Here is a 16,621-nt window from a genome sequence, read left to right on the forward strand (position 1 = left end):
GATTGTTAACACAACCATTAAGACCACTCTCATTGGCAACCCAATGATGGTTTAGGTTGCCAAATGGCATAAAATATAATACAAAACTAATATTTTATAATTGATTTATCACAAACTAGTTCACAAAAGCAAACTAGTTTGCAAACCATTTATGCAATTTTTTATGCAATTACTAGTTTTCATCCTTTTGTTTTTTTAACAATTAATATAATACACAAATTAGTTTTTGTTTAATAACTTAAATTGTTAGGTTAAAAAAATTCTAAAAACACAAACATATTTATTTTTTTTTCCTATACACTTCGATATAAATTTTATTAAAAACGAGGTTATTCAAAATTATGTATTTTTTTCTTACTAGCTTTCCAATATAATATTATTGTTTCGTAACTTATAATTTAAAATTTTATCTTTTATATATTTTAAATAATCATAAATTATATTTATATAATAAAATGTTGGTTGAGGTTGGGTTGTGAATGAAAGTGGAAATTTAGATTAGGTTAGGTTGGATTGTGTTTGTTGATGAGAGAGAAGTTAATTTTTCATTCAAATATTAGGTTGAGTGGTTTACTAATAAGAATGGTCTTTAGACAAGTCATTTTATTGAACAATAACACAAGTCATTTTATTTTTCTGTTTAAAAACATCAGCCTAACAATACAGAGTTAAAATAATGTAACCCGAACACAATCCCATAAATCCATTTCTCAAAAGTCGTCGACAAGTCAACAGGTAGTTACTACTTACTAGTAAGCAAGTTACAAACATGTTAATCTGGTTGTGAACTTGTGATAAGCGATTAAATGTGAAACACAGCGTGCCATCCTTTTAATTAAACATGTCAACCGGAAACGCCCTGCTTTGTTAAACGAGTCACATACGATTATTTTCTTGTCGTGTTTCGAGTCATTTAATCACCTATAACACACTCTTGTTACAAACCAGTGAACTGAACAATGAACCTTCAAACTAATCTTGTGGAAATTAAATCCACCCTTCAGTTATTACCTCTTCACAAACCTCACCGGAAACCATCCACCGTCCAATTACCCCACCGGAAAACCCTCCGACCACTCCAAACCACCGTACCAAAACCCACCACCACCTCCGACGTCCTCCGGTTACTAGACTGTCTCGGCTTCCCAGTCCCAGACGCATTATACATATCTCTTATTAAAGAATGCACACACTTTCTCAACGCCGAAGAAGCTATATTACTACACACCCATCTCACCAACAATCGTCGTAACAAGCCTCGGTTGGATTTACTCAATCGTGTGTTGATTATGTTTATTTCGTGTGGGTGTATTCCGAATGCACGCCAGGTGTTCGACGAAATGACTAAGAGAGATTTCAACTCGTGGGCGATTATGATTGCTGGGTATGCTGATACTGGTGACTATGAGGAGGTTGTTAACTTGTTTATTAATCCTAAGTTACAGTATATTATTTATAGTTGTAATACTTTCCCAGTTTCGTGGGTTTTCGTTTGCGTTCTCAAGGCGTGTGCTAATACGTTGAATTTCACACTTGGGAAGCAGATTCACGGGTGGTTGATTAAGTCGGGGTATTCGAATGACGTGTTTGTGAGTAGCTCGTTGATTAGTTTTTACGGGAAGGTCGGGTCGTTTAAAGATGGGGATTTGGTGTTTAATGGGATTACTTCACGGCGTAACGTTGTGGTTTGGACTGCGAGAATTAATAATAACTGTAAAGAAGAAAACTTTCGTCAAGTTATTGATGTTTTTATGCAAATGGGGAAAGAGGGTGTTAGGAAAAATAGTTTTACGTTCTCTAGTGTTCTTCGTGCGTGTGCAAAGATAAGTGATGACGGAAACTGCGGTGAACAGGTTCATGCGAATGCTATTAAGTTAGGGTTAGAGTCCAAGAGTTATGTGCAGTGTGGGTTGGTTAACATGTATGGGAAGTTTGGGTTGATTAATGATGCTAAACGGGTTTTTAATGTTAACGAGAATAGGAGAAATGTTGCTTGTTGGAATGCTATGCTGACTAGTTATGTACAGAACGGGTGTGTTATTGAAGCCATTAAGTTTCTTTATCAGATGAAAGCAGCTGGGGTGCAACCGCAAGAATTGTGGCTGAACAAGTTGAGGTTGTTGTGTGGGAGTGAGTTTCTTGAAATTTGAAATCAAATCGCCTCGGTTAATGGTTTAAGGTTAGCTATCACAACTCCTGTTTACCTACCTTACCTCTGCTTGCTTATATGCAGGGTTGTATATATAACACTTGTCTATATAATATAGTTGGCTTAATGCACCATGAAACTTTTATATATGTAGTATGTATATAATGAAATTGTATGTAAAATTACTTGCTGGTCGCCTTTTTGAACTTTTAGATGTAAATGTTTCTATTGATAGATTTCTCTTGCTCGTTATTTAGTATAATGATCTACATACCAAGATAGATATAGGGGTGAAAGCAAGGGGGTCCACGGATTTGCCGAGTTTTTTAATAATAAAATCTAAGTTTTAGTTACTAAGAGTTAAACTCTTAGTTGTAGTCGGTGGAGAAGAGGACTTCATGATAACCACCGACCCATAACTTATGGTTTCACTGCTGAAGAAGATGCATGCTTGAATTGAATTATTGAAATTTCTTAGCTTTTATTTGAATGTATTTAGTGTTATTGAGTGTTACAAGAGATTAGTGTTGTTTTTGGGATTCTCAAATGTTGAGGTTTTATGTAAAACAATAATCCACTACTTATTGCTTCAAGGCGAGTGATCTTTACCTTGAAAACAAATCCCCCCCACCCCCCCCCCCCCCCAGCCTTAGATCGAACGATGTGCATAGGCAGGGTTTTGCGGCGAATAATAAGCAACATCTGTAGAATCTGTTAATGGCACTACAGCTTGTGGTCATAAACCGTATCAGAGACTACTGAGTGCGCATGGATTTCAAGTAGCTAAAGAAATAAAAATCTTGTTTAGATCCTAACACGGTTACTCGTGACTCACAACCGCTAAACATATTACCTACACATTGGTTTTGCTGGCATAATCAATGAATGACCAATTAAAGTGTTGCTAACTTTGATTCAGGCATTTGTTCTATCAATAAAGACTAGTTGGTTTTATCAAATAGCGAGGCTTGATTTATTAGTCGTTGAATCCTGAATGTAATCAAGAATTAAACAACGATTATAGTCACCAAAGAGTTTATGTATATGCAGATTCTTATGTTTCTAGCATATTCCAAATGATTATGGCTGCCTTTACTTACAGGTTATTGGTGATTGTTCGTGAATAGGCATGACCCTTCGTGGCTGGGTGACCGCCACTTGAATCATCATGACCCTTTGTCATAACTAATTGCCATGAACAAATCCGAAACTCCATTTTCTCTTATCAAAAGTAAACTAAAAAATCGATGTTTATTTATTTATTTTTGAAAATATTCCTAAATCCTAACAATTAGGACATGAATACCTTGTTATAAGGTTACCTGCAACACATAATATTCTACTAATTTTACTATTTTTATTTTTTTATATGATTTTAGGTTATGGCCAATATTCTAGTTTCATCAAGGTTATCTTTAGTGTTAAAAAGTCTTTCCTGTTGACACAAAGTGCTGAACAGATTTCACATAGGCTACATAGCAGCATTATATAATGTCGACATGGCAAAATTTTGGACTATCAAACGCAAAGAACTTGTATAGAACATTTTGATTCTAGTAATTTGGTCACAATGGGTACTTGTTCTAGGTTTAACTATTCACATCTGTAGGACCCAAATACGAATATAAATGTTTACCCGAGCATTTTTCGGCTGTTTATACAAAAAGAAAGTTGCGAAAGTAGCCATAAAACTTTACTCTTGTGTGATATAATTCTACTGTAATGTTAAAGAGTAACATGTAGTCAAATGTTACACTAATCATGGTCTTTGGTTAGCATATTCAACCTATTCTCGTTAGTTTCATGTTTGCATTGTGTATATAATATGTAAATGAATTGTCAGTACAAACTTTTGATCATGTAAATGAAGTTTCAGTGATAAAATGAAGATATGCATACATATTATTTCCATCATAAACTAAATGAAATACATAATCATAATACATTGTTGGGTACAATCAGTGAGCATTACATATCATATTGTTTCCGTTATAAGCAAGTGTTGGTGTAAGAACACAAGGTTGGTCTGCTTTTCTAAGCGGATACTAACAATAATTTACGTTGAATATGCTACTAAAGGCCTAGTACCATCGCCTTTTTGTGAATAGATAGTGTCTAGAAGCTTTTCTTGTTTTATTGATTTAGTGACTTGTTTTTGCAAAATAACAAGACTTTGTTAGTTCAACAAAGCTCGAATGTAATACGTGTTTGGTGTTGGTGGGTAGGCCTGTAAGTGATGAACCGAACGACACGAACGGTGGCTGTTCAGTTTTACCATTTGAGTTTAAAATTTTGGACAGAAAAAAAAAACTCCAAAATAATGAATCTGAGCTTAAACATTCCTATATTATTGTCATTTGTGACAACTAACTAAGATCACCAAATTTCCCATATATGAATAATAACAATTAACAAATCAAGCATTCTCAAAAAGGACAGGAATAGAAAAAAGTAGTTGTCGTGGGGTATTTTGGTTATTAATTTTGGTTATCTTGCATTTATACATAGTGGTCGGTATTGTGATGATTGTGTGGATGCACATGCTGATGTTGGTAGGACTATTGAAATTTGAACGATTGCTGGTGTTTTGAGGACAAAACATTAATTTTCACTGATTGTCTTTCTCTTTAGTATCTACACATGTGAAAAATATCAACCATAAATATGAAACAGTTAAATACTTATATCCTTGCTGACTATATTTGAACACTGTATAGAGCCCGTGTGATACATAAGTGGTTAAAAAATAACAAAAAATTAAATTTAATAATATGCGTGATAACATTATATCTTATGGATTAATAATATATAAATAATGATAAACAAAATTTTATAATTCATAAATCTTTAATAAAACCTGTTTGAATACAACATTGGATATTGACTTAAATATTTAATGATTTGCTAATATTATTTACAAGTGAATAACAATATATCATTTATAAGTCAAGAAATCAAACACGATTACCACTTAAATGAAGTTGGTAAACATCTTTTGTTTGAAACAAGAGGCCATGAGTTCAAAACCCGTATCACACAATAATTTATTTTTCCGAATTCTACAAAACCTTACTACCATAAAGATGAATGTATTTAAGGAGAAACCGGGTCATCGTTCTTGCATGAAAACCGGGTCATGGGTTATAAGATAACTAAATGAGTCCGTGTCCCATATTGTGTTTAGAAGAAAAGATGATAAAATAGGAAACTGCTCACATGACATCTACGTGACATCCTATGTGAATGCCCTCGAATTATGTCATGTGGAAAAATCATCTTGCTTTGATAGTATAGTTGGATTATTTTTCCTTTTTATCAGCGAACACAAACACTCTATCCTTTACACATGGTCTACATATCATCATACATAAGTTTCACATAATTTGAACGTCCAACCCTTTAGTTGAGGAGACTGTGTTTTGTACACATTTTAGTTTGTGATAAAATTTCACATAATAGAATGCAAACCCATAAATAATTAAATGTGTAATACATATACAAATATAATTGATATATATCCAATGTTAGAAAGAAGTCACATTTTCTCTAGTCATTTCAAAGATCTCAATACTACTGAAGGAACGTGTACCAGTCATTACCACATGTATGTATATCAATTTGACCCATCACACTAGAACTTTAATATAATCAACACGAGATCATTTCAACATAATAAAGCCGCAGAAAATGACCCTGCTTAAAACACTGCGAGAGTTATAGATCGACAAGGGGCGGACCTGGTATTAAACAAGAGGCAGCATCTGCCACCAACTTTGTTTGTAATGCAATAAATTTTCTTTTTGGTCGGTTTTTGTATTTTGTTACTCCTGAAAAAATATAACCTTACTTACCCCTATTTGTTTAAAGCTCAACCAATTTAAAAGTTCAACCCAATTAAAGCCCAACCAAAGTTTAAAGCTCAAATTAATTAAACTCATTAACCCATTAAAAAAAAACTCTTTGTTTGGAATTGGAAAAGAGTCGGACATCAAACAACGAGTCAGGCAGTCACCACTGCACCAGACACCACCACTCCACCGATCAGCACCTGAGCTGCTGCCCTCCTACTCCTCTGGAACCGGACCTCCACGCTGTAGCCGAGTAGCCGACAGCTTGTAGGGTTGTCAATTTATGATACGAATATGTTAACACCACACGGGTTTTACCATGTTTAGGTTTGAGCTTAACATGTTTCGTGTCTTAAACAGGTCTACCTGTTTAAGACATGTTAAAATTCGTGTCCTAACATGTTAAATACCTGTCAACCTGTTAGTAATGTGCGTAAATTTTTAATTTAAAAATAAATATATATGCACTTCTAAAGTCCTAAACATAAAGTCATACTTATATACAACATGTCACTAATACTCGTCAGAACCAGCTTTTATTTTTTAATGAAATTATGGTTGGCTTCTATGGTTTTTTGTTTCAAGTATGTTATCGATTTGTGGTTTTTGTTTCATATATGTTAAGGATTGTGATTTTTTGTTTCAATGGATTATGTGTTAATTTAGACATATATGCTTGTTTTGAAAATTTTTGTTTTATTACACATGTGTTATTCATTGTATGTTGAAACAGGTCTATTGAAATGTGTTTTTCTAAAATGAAGCTTATTAGTGCGGGTTTGCGCAAACAAATGGGTGATGAGTATTTGAACAATGCTTTAATTTGTGATGTCGAAAAAGAAATGTTTGATAAAATAAAAGAAGAGGGTGTAACGTCTCAATTTCAAGCTTTCAAAAACCGAAGAAGAGAAATTTGCACCCATGTGTTTAGTTATATTTATTATCGTGTTTCTACTTTTGTTTCGTTTACATGGTACGAAATACGGTAAAAAAAAAACTTTTTTGAACGTTACCCCTTAGATTTATGTCTAGATACGCCACTGCTTGAGGTTGATGTCTAGATCCGCCACTGCAGATGGATAGGAAGTTGATCAAACACTAGTAGAAATGCAGAACATTAACAAAAACAATTGATTCTTATATAAGATGTAGAATATATATTGACAAAAGGGCCTCTATATAACCTTCAGCAACAGCCAGACCTATTAACATCAACCTGATTTCCCGCTAACCGATTAAATGTTTAAATGAAATTGTTATATTTAGATAGAATTTTTGTCATTATTAACTTCTTTGTTTATTGTAAATCATTTCCTAGTTTTGTGGCATTGCATTCTGTATTTATGTTTGTGTATTGTAAATGAAAAATACATCGGTTGATTTTTCTAATAAGACCAACCATGAGCGGATTGTACAGTCGGGTGGGCTCGAGGACGCACGTGGTTTTTGGTTCAAACAGCTCCTGATCGGTTATGTTTTGATGCAGACGGCGGAGCCAAAGATACTCCAACCCAGTTAAAGTGTGGACCACTTTCTTTAATTATTTTGTTGATCTTGTATCGTGGCTTGCGAATCCGATTACGTGCATTCATTTATGGACTTATGGTCATTGATGTTTGTAAGTTTACGTTTGTTTAAATTCGTTCATATACCCCACCAATATATTCATATTTAAATTTTTTGGAATGTTTCAATTTAATCTAGTTTTATAAAGTTATTATGTCACCCATTAGATTTTTGTGTATTTTTATGATTTTTTAGGCGCTTATATAGGTATGGTACCAAAAAGACTCAAATACTCTTAAGTATCACCAGTGGGTCAGAGGGAAACTCCTCATATGGTGTTTACTTTTAATTGGTGTTTGCCGGGCTAAGTAATTCATCTATGCATGTTTAGTTACATTCGTTCGTTTGTGTTCATTTACGTTCGTGAGCCGTTCATTTATACTCAAAACAAAGGTATAGATGAACATTAACACGCTCATTTTTTTAACGAATGAAAACCAACAAAAAAACCCCTTCCGTTAATTGTTCGTGTTCAATTGTTTGTTCAGTTAATGTACTTAAAAGAACATGCCTCGTTCATGTTCGTTTACAAGCCTAAATCAATCACATGAATATTGTAAGAATCAATATTCTTCGTTCATTATCTCCAATGATAATACAAGGTACACGTAATACAAGAATGAGAGTGATTATATGAAGTAACTAAGGCAATACAATCATTTTTAATAAATATTAATATCCTAATAAATACAAAGATACACCAATAATGTTGACATCTAATTATTAGTTAACAGGAAGGTATAAATATGGATAATACAAGAACTGAAGTGATTATATGATTATAGGAAGTAAATAAGACAATTTAATCATTCCTAATAAATATAAGCATCCTAACAAATACAAAGATACACCAATAACATTGACGGGAAATGTTAAAATACAAAGATAGACAAAAATAAGAAGTGTGGAAGTATTTGTATCCATACAAAAAACCCTCGATAAAAAATTAAAAAAAATATCATAACTCAAAATATAAATAAAAAACGAAAAAATTTTTAAAACTCAAATGTTTCATCTGTCATTCTCGTTCCATAAAAACAAAGAAAAAAAATATGAAAAGACACAATGACGAAACTGAACAAAAGACACAATTATAACTAAAAAAGCTAGACACAATAAATTACAAAATATAACACAATGTAGAACAAAATATAACATAATGTTAAGAAAAAAAGACATAATGTCAAGGAAAAAAGACATAAAACACAATGATAAACAAAAAAACACAATGATCTTTTTCCCTCAACATTGTGTTTTTTGTTTTTTTTTAACGAGGAAGACGGTGGAAATGGAAATATATTTGTGTTTTTACTTTATTCATTTTTTTTATTTTGAGTTATGAGTTTTTTTTTTTGAAAGATTTTTTTGTGGCTATAAATCCTTTTCATTCATCTCATTTTGTCCCACTTTATAAAATAACTTGACCCTAATATTGACAACTAATTATTGGTTAACAATCCCATGCGCTGTTAAAAGAGTTTTGATTATTTCTAGCTATTATATTGTGTTATGGCCAACCAATGGCTAGCGTGAGCAGGCGTCGCGAGCCAAGTGGTTGGCGCACACCAAAACACCCTCGTTTCACCAGTTGCCGCGAGTGGGCGCCGCGACTCTGGACGAGCATGCTCGTTTGGGCTAAAGGAGGAAAATTGATGGGTTGGCTTGCGAATGGATGAATTTAGCGGCGCGAAAGACAGCGGAATGAATTCAACGGTGGCGCGACCAACAAGGGTTGAAGGGTTAGGTCCAGTCAGCCTCACGTGACACAATATGATTGGATGAATTCAGATGCCGACTTCAATAACAACACATAGTATTACCTACATATCATATGATATCAAACACGTGCCTTTTAGAATTAAGCGAATATCAACAAGGGTCAATTCCCTTATGACCAAGCTATTAATTAAATAATAATAAACGAACAAAAAATTGGTATATATCACAAATATTTGTCACACTAAAACATCAAACGTACGTTATCACATCACTCACCCTAAAACACACAAAACACTTAACAACTAATGGATCCAGTGCCTCATGTGGTGATCATACCATATCCCGCACAAAGCCATATCAAGTGTATGCTAAAACTTGCCAGACTCCTGCACCAAAAGGGCCTCTATATAACCTTCATCAATACCCAAACCAACCACAAGCTGCTCGTGGAGTCCGGTGGGACTCTCTGGCTCGATAATGCTGTTGGTTTTTGGTTCAAAACAGTTCCTGATGGGCATCCTTCAAAACACACTCAAACCTATGAAGTATGGAGTTTCCTTCGAACGCATTTCTATGATTCTTTCCTTGATATTGTAATAGGGATCGAATATCCGGTTACTTGTATCATTTGTGATGGTTTCATGACTTGCATGAATACGATTAATGCTGCTGAGAAAGTTAAGATTCCGATCATGCTTTGCTGGACAATGGCTGTATGTGGATTCATGGGGTTTTATCAACGGGAAAAAACCGGTTTTTAACCGGTTAACCGGTTTTTTTATAACGGTCAAAAACCGGTTTATAAAAAAACCGGTTAACCGGTTTTTTAAAAAACCGGTTATTAAAAAAACCGGTTTTTTAATAACCGGTTATTAAAAAAAACCGGTTTTTTTTATAACCGGTTATAAAACCGGTTTTGGCTCCAAATTGTGTAACCGATATATAAACCGCCGGTTTGTAAACCGGTCAAACCGGTTTACAAAAAACCGGTTTTCTTAAAAACCGGTTTCCGGTTTAAACCGGCAAACCGGTTCGAGGACCGGTTTTTTTGACCACCTCTAGGCCAAAGTTCTAATGGAGAAACAAATCATCCCACTTAAAGGTCAGGACTCACTTAATTTCATTAAAGGCAAAACTAGCAAAACGCTAGCGCCGACAAACAAACAAAATTAAAAGGAGAAATTACACCACTCTTTCCAAGTTAATTTTTAAACAACGACCTATTTTTATCCAAAGGGACGCCAAAGAATTTATATCCTCCATTTTTGGGACAATGAACGCTAGTATACTCTTACATGATTTTAATATTTTAGTGTTTTACCGCATATATGTTAACTCTATACATTTTAGAGATGAATACGAAACAGAATGAATCAAGTTTGAATAACTTGGAAAGTATTAATTCTCTTTTTGGTTTGGTTAAGTCAATACGGCTTGGTTTTGTCAGTTAATTCAGTTACAGTTTAGTTAATCAGTTAACTTCACATTACTAGAAAAAGGAGTATCAATAATGGAATATAATCGGATTTGGCCATGGTGACACTTCTAATCATGCTTTATATGCTATTCTAAAGGTGATACAGTTGTATATTTGTTAGGCTTTCTTATTAGACTAAATTATGATATAACTAACTCAAAAACCCCTATGTTTTGTAATTTAACATCTAACCCCGCGCAATTACTTAAGATTAGTCTAACATTCTTATCCTATACGGCTATATGGCTAAATGGCTCTGTTTTGTCCATTGTAATAGGTGAAGCACTTGATTAGTGAAATTGTTATATATACTAATTTTTCAAGTCCAAGAATCGGTGGTTTAAGAACACGTTAATTTGATAACTCCAAAACTTTATTAACCAAGAAAACTAAGTCAAAAAGTTGATTACAACCCTTACAAAAGCTTAGTATATAAAGATTAACCCGAACGCATTAGACTACAACTAGGACTGCTAAACTACGTAGACTTCAACTCATTTTCAGATAACTAGATTTTGATAATTAACCAACCTGTTATTATTCAAACTCTCAACCATCAATTCTAGTTCCTCAAGTTTCGGTATCACTACTTGTGGCCTTCTAGTCAATAAATTTCTCTTTAACTAATCAAATTTGTAAATTTGTTTTCTTTTGTAGATGAAATTTACTTGACTAATGGATATCTTGATAAGGAAATCGATTGGATTCCCGGAATGGAAGAAATTCGTTTGAAGGATCTACCTAATGAGTTGATGCTAGATGCAAAACATGACTATCTTTTAAACTGCTTCCTGGAAATAGCTCAAGCCGCTGATATGGTCTCACATACGATCTTCCATACTTTCGAGGCGCTAGAGGCCAGTCTCCTAAGCGAGATTAAAACCAAATTTTCTAATGTCTACACCATTGGTCCTCTTCAGTTGCTTTTGAACCTAGCTTCAGAAAAAGAAACAAAAATTTGCTATAGCTTATGGAAGGAAGAACCCGAGTGTGTCCGGTGGCTAAACTCCAAGGAACCGAGTTCCGTCATGTATGTAAACTTTGGAAGTTTGGCAGTGATGTCTGTACAAGATATGGTAGAATTAGGGTGGGGACTAGCTAACAGTGATATTTATTTTCTTTGGATTATACGCGACGATATACTTGACGGGAAGGTTGAGGTTTTGCCTCAAGAACTCAAGGAGGCAATGAAGGAGAAAGGTTTTGTACAAAGCTGGTGTTCACAGGAAGAGGTGTTGAATCATCAGGCGGTTGGTGGGTTCTTGACTCACGGTGGTTGGGGTTCGATCATTGAGAGCTTGTCTGCGGGGGTGCCAATGATATGTTGGCCATTTAAAAGCGACCAATTGACTAATTGTAGACAGATGTGCAAGGAATGGGAGGTTGGCATGGAGATCGGGAAGAACACGAAAAGGGATGAAGTCGAGAAGCTTGTGAGGGCGTTGATGGAGGGATTTGAGGGCGAAAGAATGAGGAAAAAAAGCTTTGGAGTGGAAGAAAATGGCGGAAATAGCTACTGGTTCCAATGGATCATCTTATTTGGATATTGAGAAACTTGCTAATAATATCATCAAGTTGGCGAAAAAGTACTAGATTTGTTTTAGGTGCATGTTTGATGAACTCTTGAACATTGGTTATTTGTTTGTTATGATTATTTTGGTTGCAATTTGATTATTTGTATTATGCTTCTTATTATTGAAACTTTAATAATTCGACCCGTCGAAATCATACACTGGTAGATTGGACCTGGTAATACAGGATCCGATGTGGCTAGCTTATTCGGGTCTTGGGCTACCCGTTCATCCGATATTAATGAGTTTCACAATATTTTGATAAACCAATTAAACCAAACATGATTAATCCAAACGTTATTCAGGTCGGTTATCGAATTTCTAACACGAAATCCTATTTAGCCTAATCCGAATGTGAAGCCCGAACAAAAAAGTGAAAAACGAAACAAATAACACACCCCTTGTTTTAAATTAGTAAATAAATTAAATCCAATTTTGCCACTACATCTATATATATATTAAAGCAATATGCTTTATCTCAACTTCCCATCTTCCTATTGGTTGTTGCCTAAACTTTCCATGTATATCTACCACCTCTCTAATTTTCATATTAATAAAATAAACTAAAATAAGATACAATTATTCTATTTAATGATTCTTTTTAAATATTTAAATTATTCTCTTTAAATTTAATTATGTTTAATAATCGTTTTTGTTATAATTGTTACTATTTATCAATCCACGATATAATTGTTATTATATATCAATCAACGAGTTTTATTACTTATGTTATTTTTATTATTTTGTATACTATAATATAACTTAACATAGGACCTCAAATCATATTTCCTCTTTAACTCCTCAATTCTAATTGACGGTTCCTTCATGTTTCACATATGACTACATTCAATTCATTTATCTGTGAAATTTACGTTCCACCATCGATGAAGATGTTCACCATCAACGGTACCTCCGATCAGTTTAATCCGCACGCTTCCTACCAGGTTTAATTTATTTTAAATAATTAATTGATATTTCATCCTTAATCAAACTTCAACCATATGGAGTAAAAATTCAGATCCGTAATCAATAATTGTAAATATCTGTAAATTAGGGATAGATGAATAAAATTTATTATCGAAAACATTAATTACGGAATTTATACATTTTAATATGTTATTATATATTATATATCATTTGATTAAGGTTTTGATTAAGCATCCTTAAGGGTTACTATAAATACGGATTTTGACCCATTTACTAATTCATAATTAGTCAATCAAGGATTTTAATATATGAGGGTTATTCTAATTTCAAGTATATGTTAATTTATAATTTATAATTATAATTTATAATATTACCACTTACCATATGTTATATCAGTTAATGAGTTGTTAATGTTGTTTAATGTCGTTTAATTATATTATAGATACTGATTTTGAACCCATTGGATAATTCAAAATTTGTCAATAAAGGATTCAAAATTAGTCAATCGAATTTTGACCGATTCACTAATTATTTCGGGAGATATTTTAATATGTTATTATATTATATTATATTATATTATATATATATATATATATCATTTGATTAAGGTTTTGTTTAAGCATCCTTAAAGGTTACTATAAATACGGATTTTGACACATTTACTAATTCATAATTAGTCAATCAAGGATTTTAATATATGAGGGTCATTCTAATTTTAAGTATATGTTAATTTATAATTATAATTTATAATATTTTATCACTTACCATATGTTATATCAATTAGTGAGTTGTTAAATTGTTATTTAATGATGTTTAGTCATATAGATATCGATTTCGAACCCATTGGATAAATTAAAATTAGTCAATCAAGGATTCAAAATTAGTCAATCGGATTTTGACCGATTCACTAATTATTTTGGGAAGATTTGATAATCAATTCAAGATATACGGTAATTATTTAAGGGATTAAATTGATGATTAATTATATTTGATGTAAATAAATAAATTAGTAACTTATTTTCTTAACAAGCTTATTCAGTATGTTTAAATATAGTCTAGATTTAAATATTTAAAGATTTAAACATATGAATTGAATTATTTTGTATTTATTTGTATTTATAATATACTTTAATAACATTACATTTTACTAATTCAAATTTTCAAAATCCGTTAATGCTCATCCCATATTTTTAGTCCATGATTTGAAAGCTAATTCAAATTCCCTAAATTTATGTTTTTAATTAATTTCGTATATACATTCCTTTTGTGTTCAAATCTTCCAAAATTTAATCCTTACACTATCACACCCATTGATTTATATAAATATCTCACTTTCACACCCCATGACTTACACTCTCACACCAAATATAGCTTAAACGACTTATTTTTTGTCTCTAAGGTTTATATTTTCTGTTGTTTATATCACCCATTTTGTTTTTTTGTTAAAAGTATTATTGTTCATCAACAAATGTTTTATTCATTTTTATATTTTCACCACCAGAAAGATGGAGCCAACAAACATCACCATGTTGAACCAATTGGATGTTCTTAACAATGACTGTATTCTCAAGCTTCGTATTTTGAAACTTTGGCGTCTCAATGATAAATCAAAGCCCGGAGAAGATTGGTCAATTGAAATGACCGTGCAAGATAAAATGGCAGTGTTACACATTCATTAATTTTACTATATTTTTCATACAATTTTCTACTAATGTTTAATAATAGTGTTTCAGGGTAATAGAATGCAAGCATATATAAGGAAGCCATGCATCCCGAAGCATGATGCATGGCTGGGATGCATGGCTTGGTGAGAATTGATCTTTGATAGTGAAGAAGGCTTCTCTTGGAGCCAATATGTCGACTTACAAATACATTGAATGTCCACACAAACTTTGTTTCACAGCTGAAACCCATCTGTTAAATTCCTACGAATTTGAAGGTCACTTGTATGGATTGAAGTTTGTTAGTTTTGATGACATAAAAGCCAAAAACCTTTCCCAGAATGGAACTTTTGGTTAGTTGTGGCTTGAGTCAATATGTGGAGTTTGTGACTGGGCTACTATCGCATTATTATTTAACGTTTTGTTTTTAGGTCTTATAGAATTTTATTATATTTTAGTTTTTTTTTGAATGACCAACAAGTTATATTGTAGCTTTTAAACTTTCAATCAATTATTCAAAGTATTACCATAATTATATTGTTATTTATCGGCATATAGATATATAATTAATATAACTATGACAAACATTTAATAGTTGATTTGACTAACAATAATGATTTCCTTAATTACATATCAATATCAATATTTGAATAATTGTATTTAAATACCTTTATAAACTTCTTATATAATATTATTGTTACGAGATTTTAATACTTTCAGACAAATTAAACTTAATCAAATTACTAAGTCATTTTAAGTTTTCTCAAATTTTGACGCATACATATTTTTTATTTCTAATTTTATTTTTTACTTTGTGATTGATTTTTTCTTTTTATGGTAATGGTGTCAACGAGTGGATTCATAAACATTCAATTGAGTATCTTTATATTATTTTTTGCGATTGTATTTAAATGTGATAGGCTAAAACAAGAAGAGTTTAAGGATTATATACTTGCATTCTTATTTGATCATTCTCAAAGAAAGTTGAGTAGTTCAGTAAATGAAATAGTTTCATAAGATTATAATTATTAGGTATGGCTTTTACACATTCCATTTTTGAATACGTTTCAAAAACATAACGTTTATATAAAATCATTCGTTCATATAAATACAAAATTTACAATATATTAACATATATTTATAATTGACGTTTTTTTATATAATTTTCTCATGTTTAGCACACGGGTCACTAACATATAACCTATTAAAGCATATATTTTCGAACGTTTTTCTTATTTTTACAAGGTTTTTGGACATTTAACAAATGAATTAAATAGATTTTGTATCTGTTTTTCTTAATGTATTATTTTGGTTCATGGTTTAAATTAAAAAGATGATTGAACTTGTAATTTTACTCTTATAAATACTTTATAATTCGTATAGAATTATATTTTTCTTAGAAATACAACTGTTTACAATTCGTTATAGCGTATAACATGTGCATATATATGACATATTATATATTTTCCACCTGTGTGGTAAACGGTTATTTGATTTACTAATCCGTGTTGAACATTTCTATTTTTATTTTAAGATAATTTATTTTTTACAACCAAATCTTAGTCTTTGTAAATTTATATTTTAAATTCGTAAAAATGTTTATTTTCCTAAATATATTTTTTATACACAAAAAATGTAATATAATAATATCAGTATGAATGTTTTATTTTTAAAATAAATCACACCAAATTTTGGTTAGCCAC

At 32.0% G+C, this 16,621-nt stretch overlaps 2 pseudogenes; both read left to right on the forward strand.

The window, feature by feature from the left end:
- The first annotated feature begins 947 nt into the window (after nt 1-947).
- Nucleotides 948-2,369, forward strand: LOC143571326 (pentatricopeptide repeat-containing protein At1g31790 pseudogene; annotated as a pseudogene).
- Nucleotides 2,370-9,361: 6,992 nt separating this feature from the next.
- On the forward strand, nt 9,362-12,352 carry LOC143571328 (UDP-glycosyltransferase 85C1-like; annotated as a pseudogene).
- The last annotated feature ends 4,269 nt before the right edge of the window (nt 12,353-16,621 follow it).

The sequence above is a fragment of the Bidens hawaiensis genome, unplaced genomic scaffold, assembly GCF_021521415.1.
Source record: "Bidens hawaiensis isolate Kalapana, Puna unplaced genomic scaffold, B.hawaiensis_p1.1 tig00025353_1, whole genome shotgun sequence".
Taxonomy (NCBI): Eukaryota; Viridiplantae; Streptophyta; class Magnoliopsida; order Asterales; family Asteraceae; genus Bidens; species Bidens hawaiensis.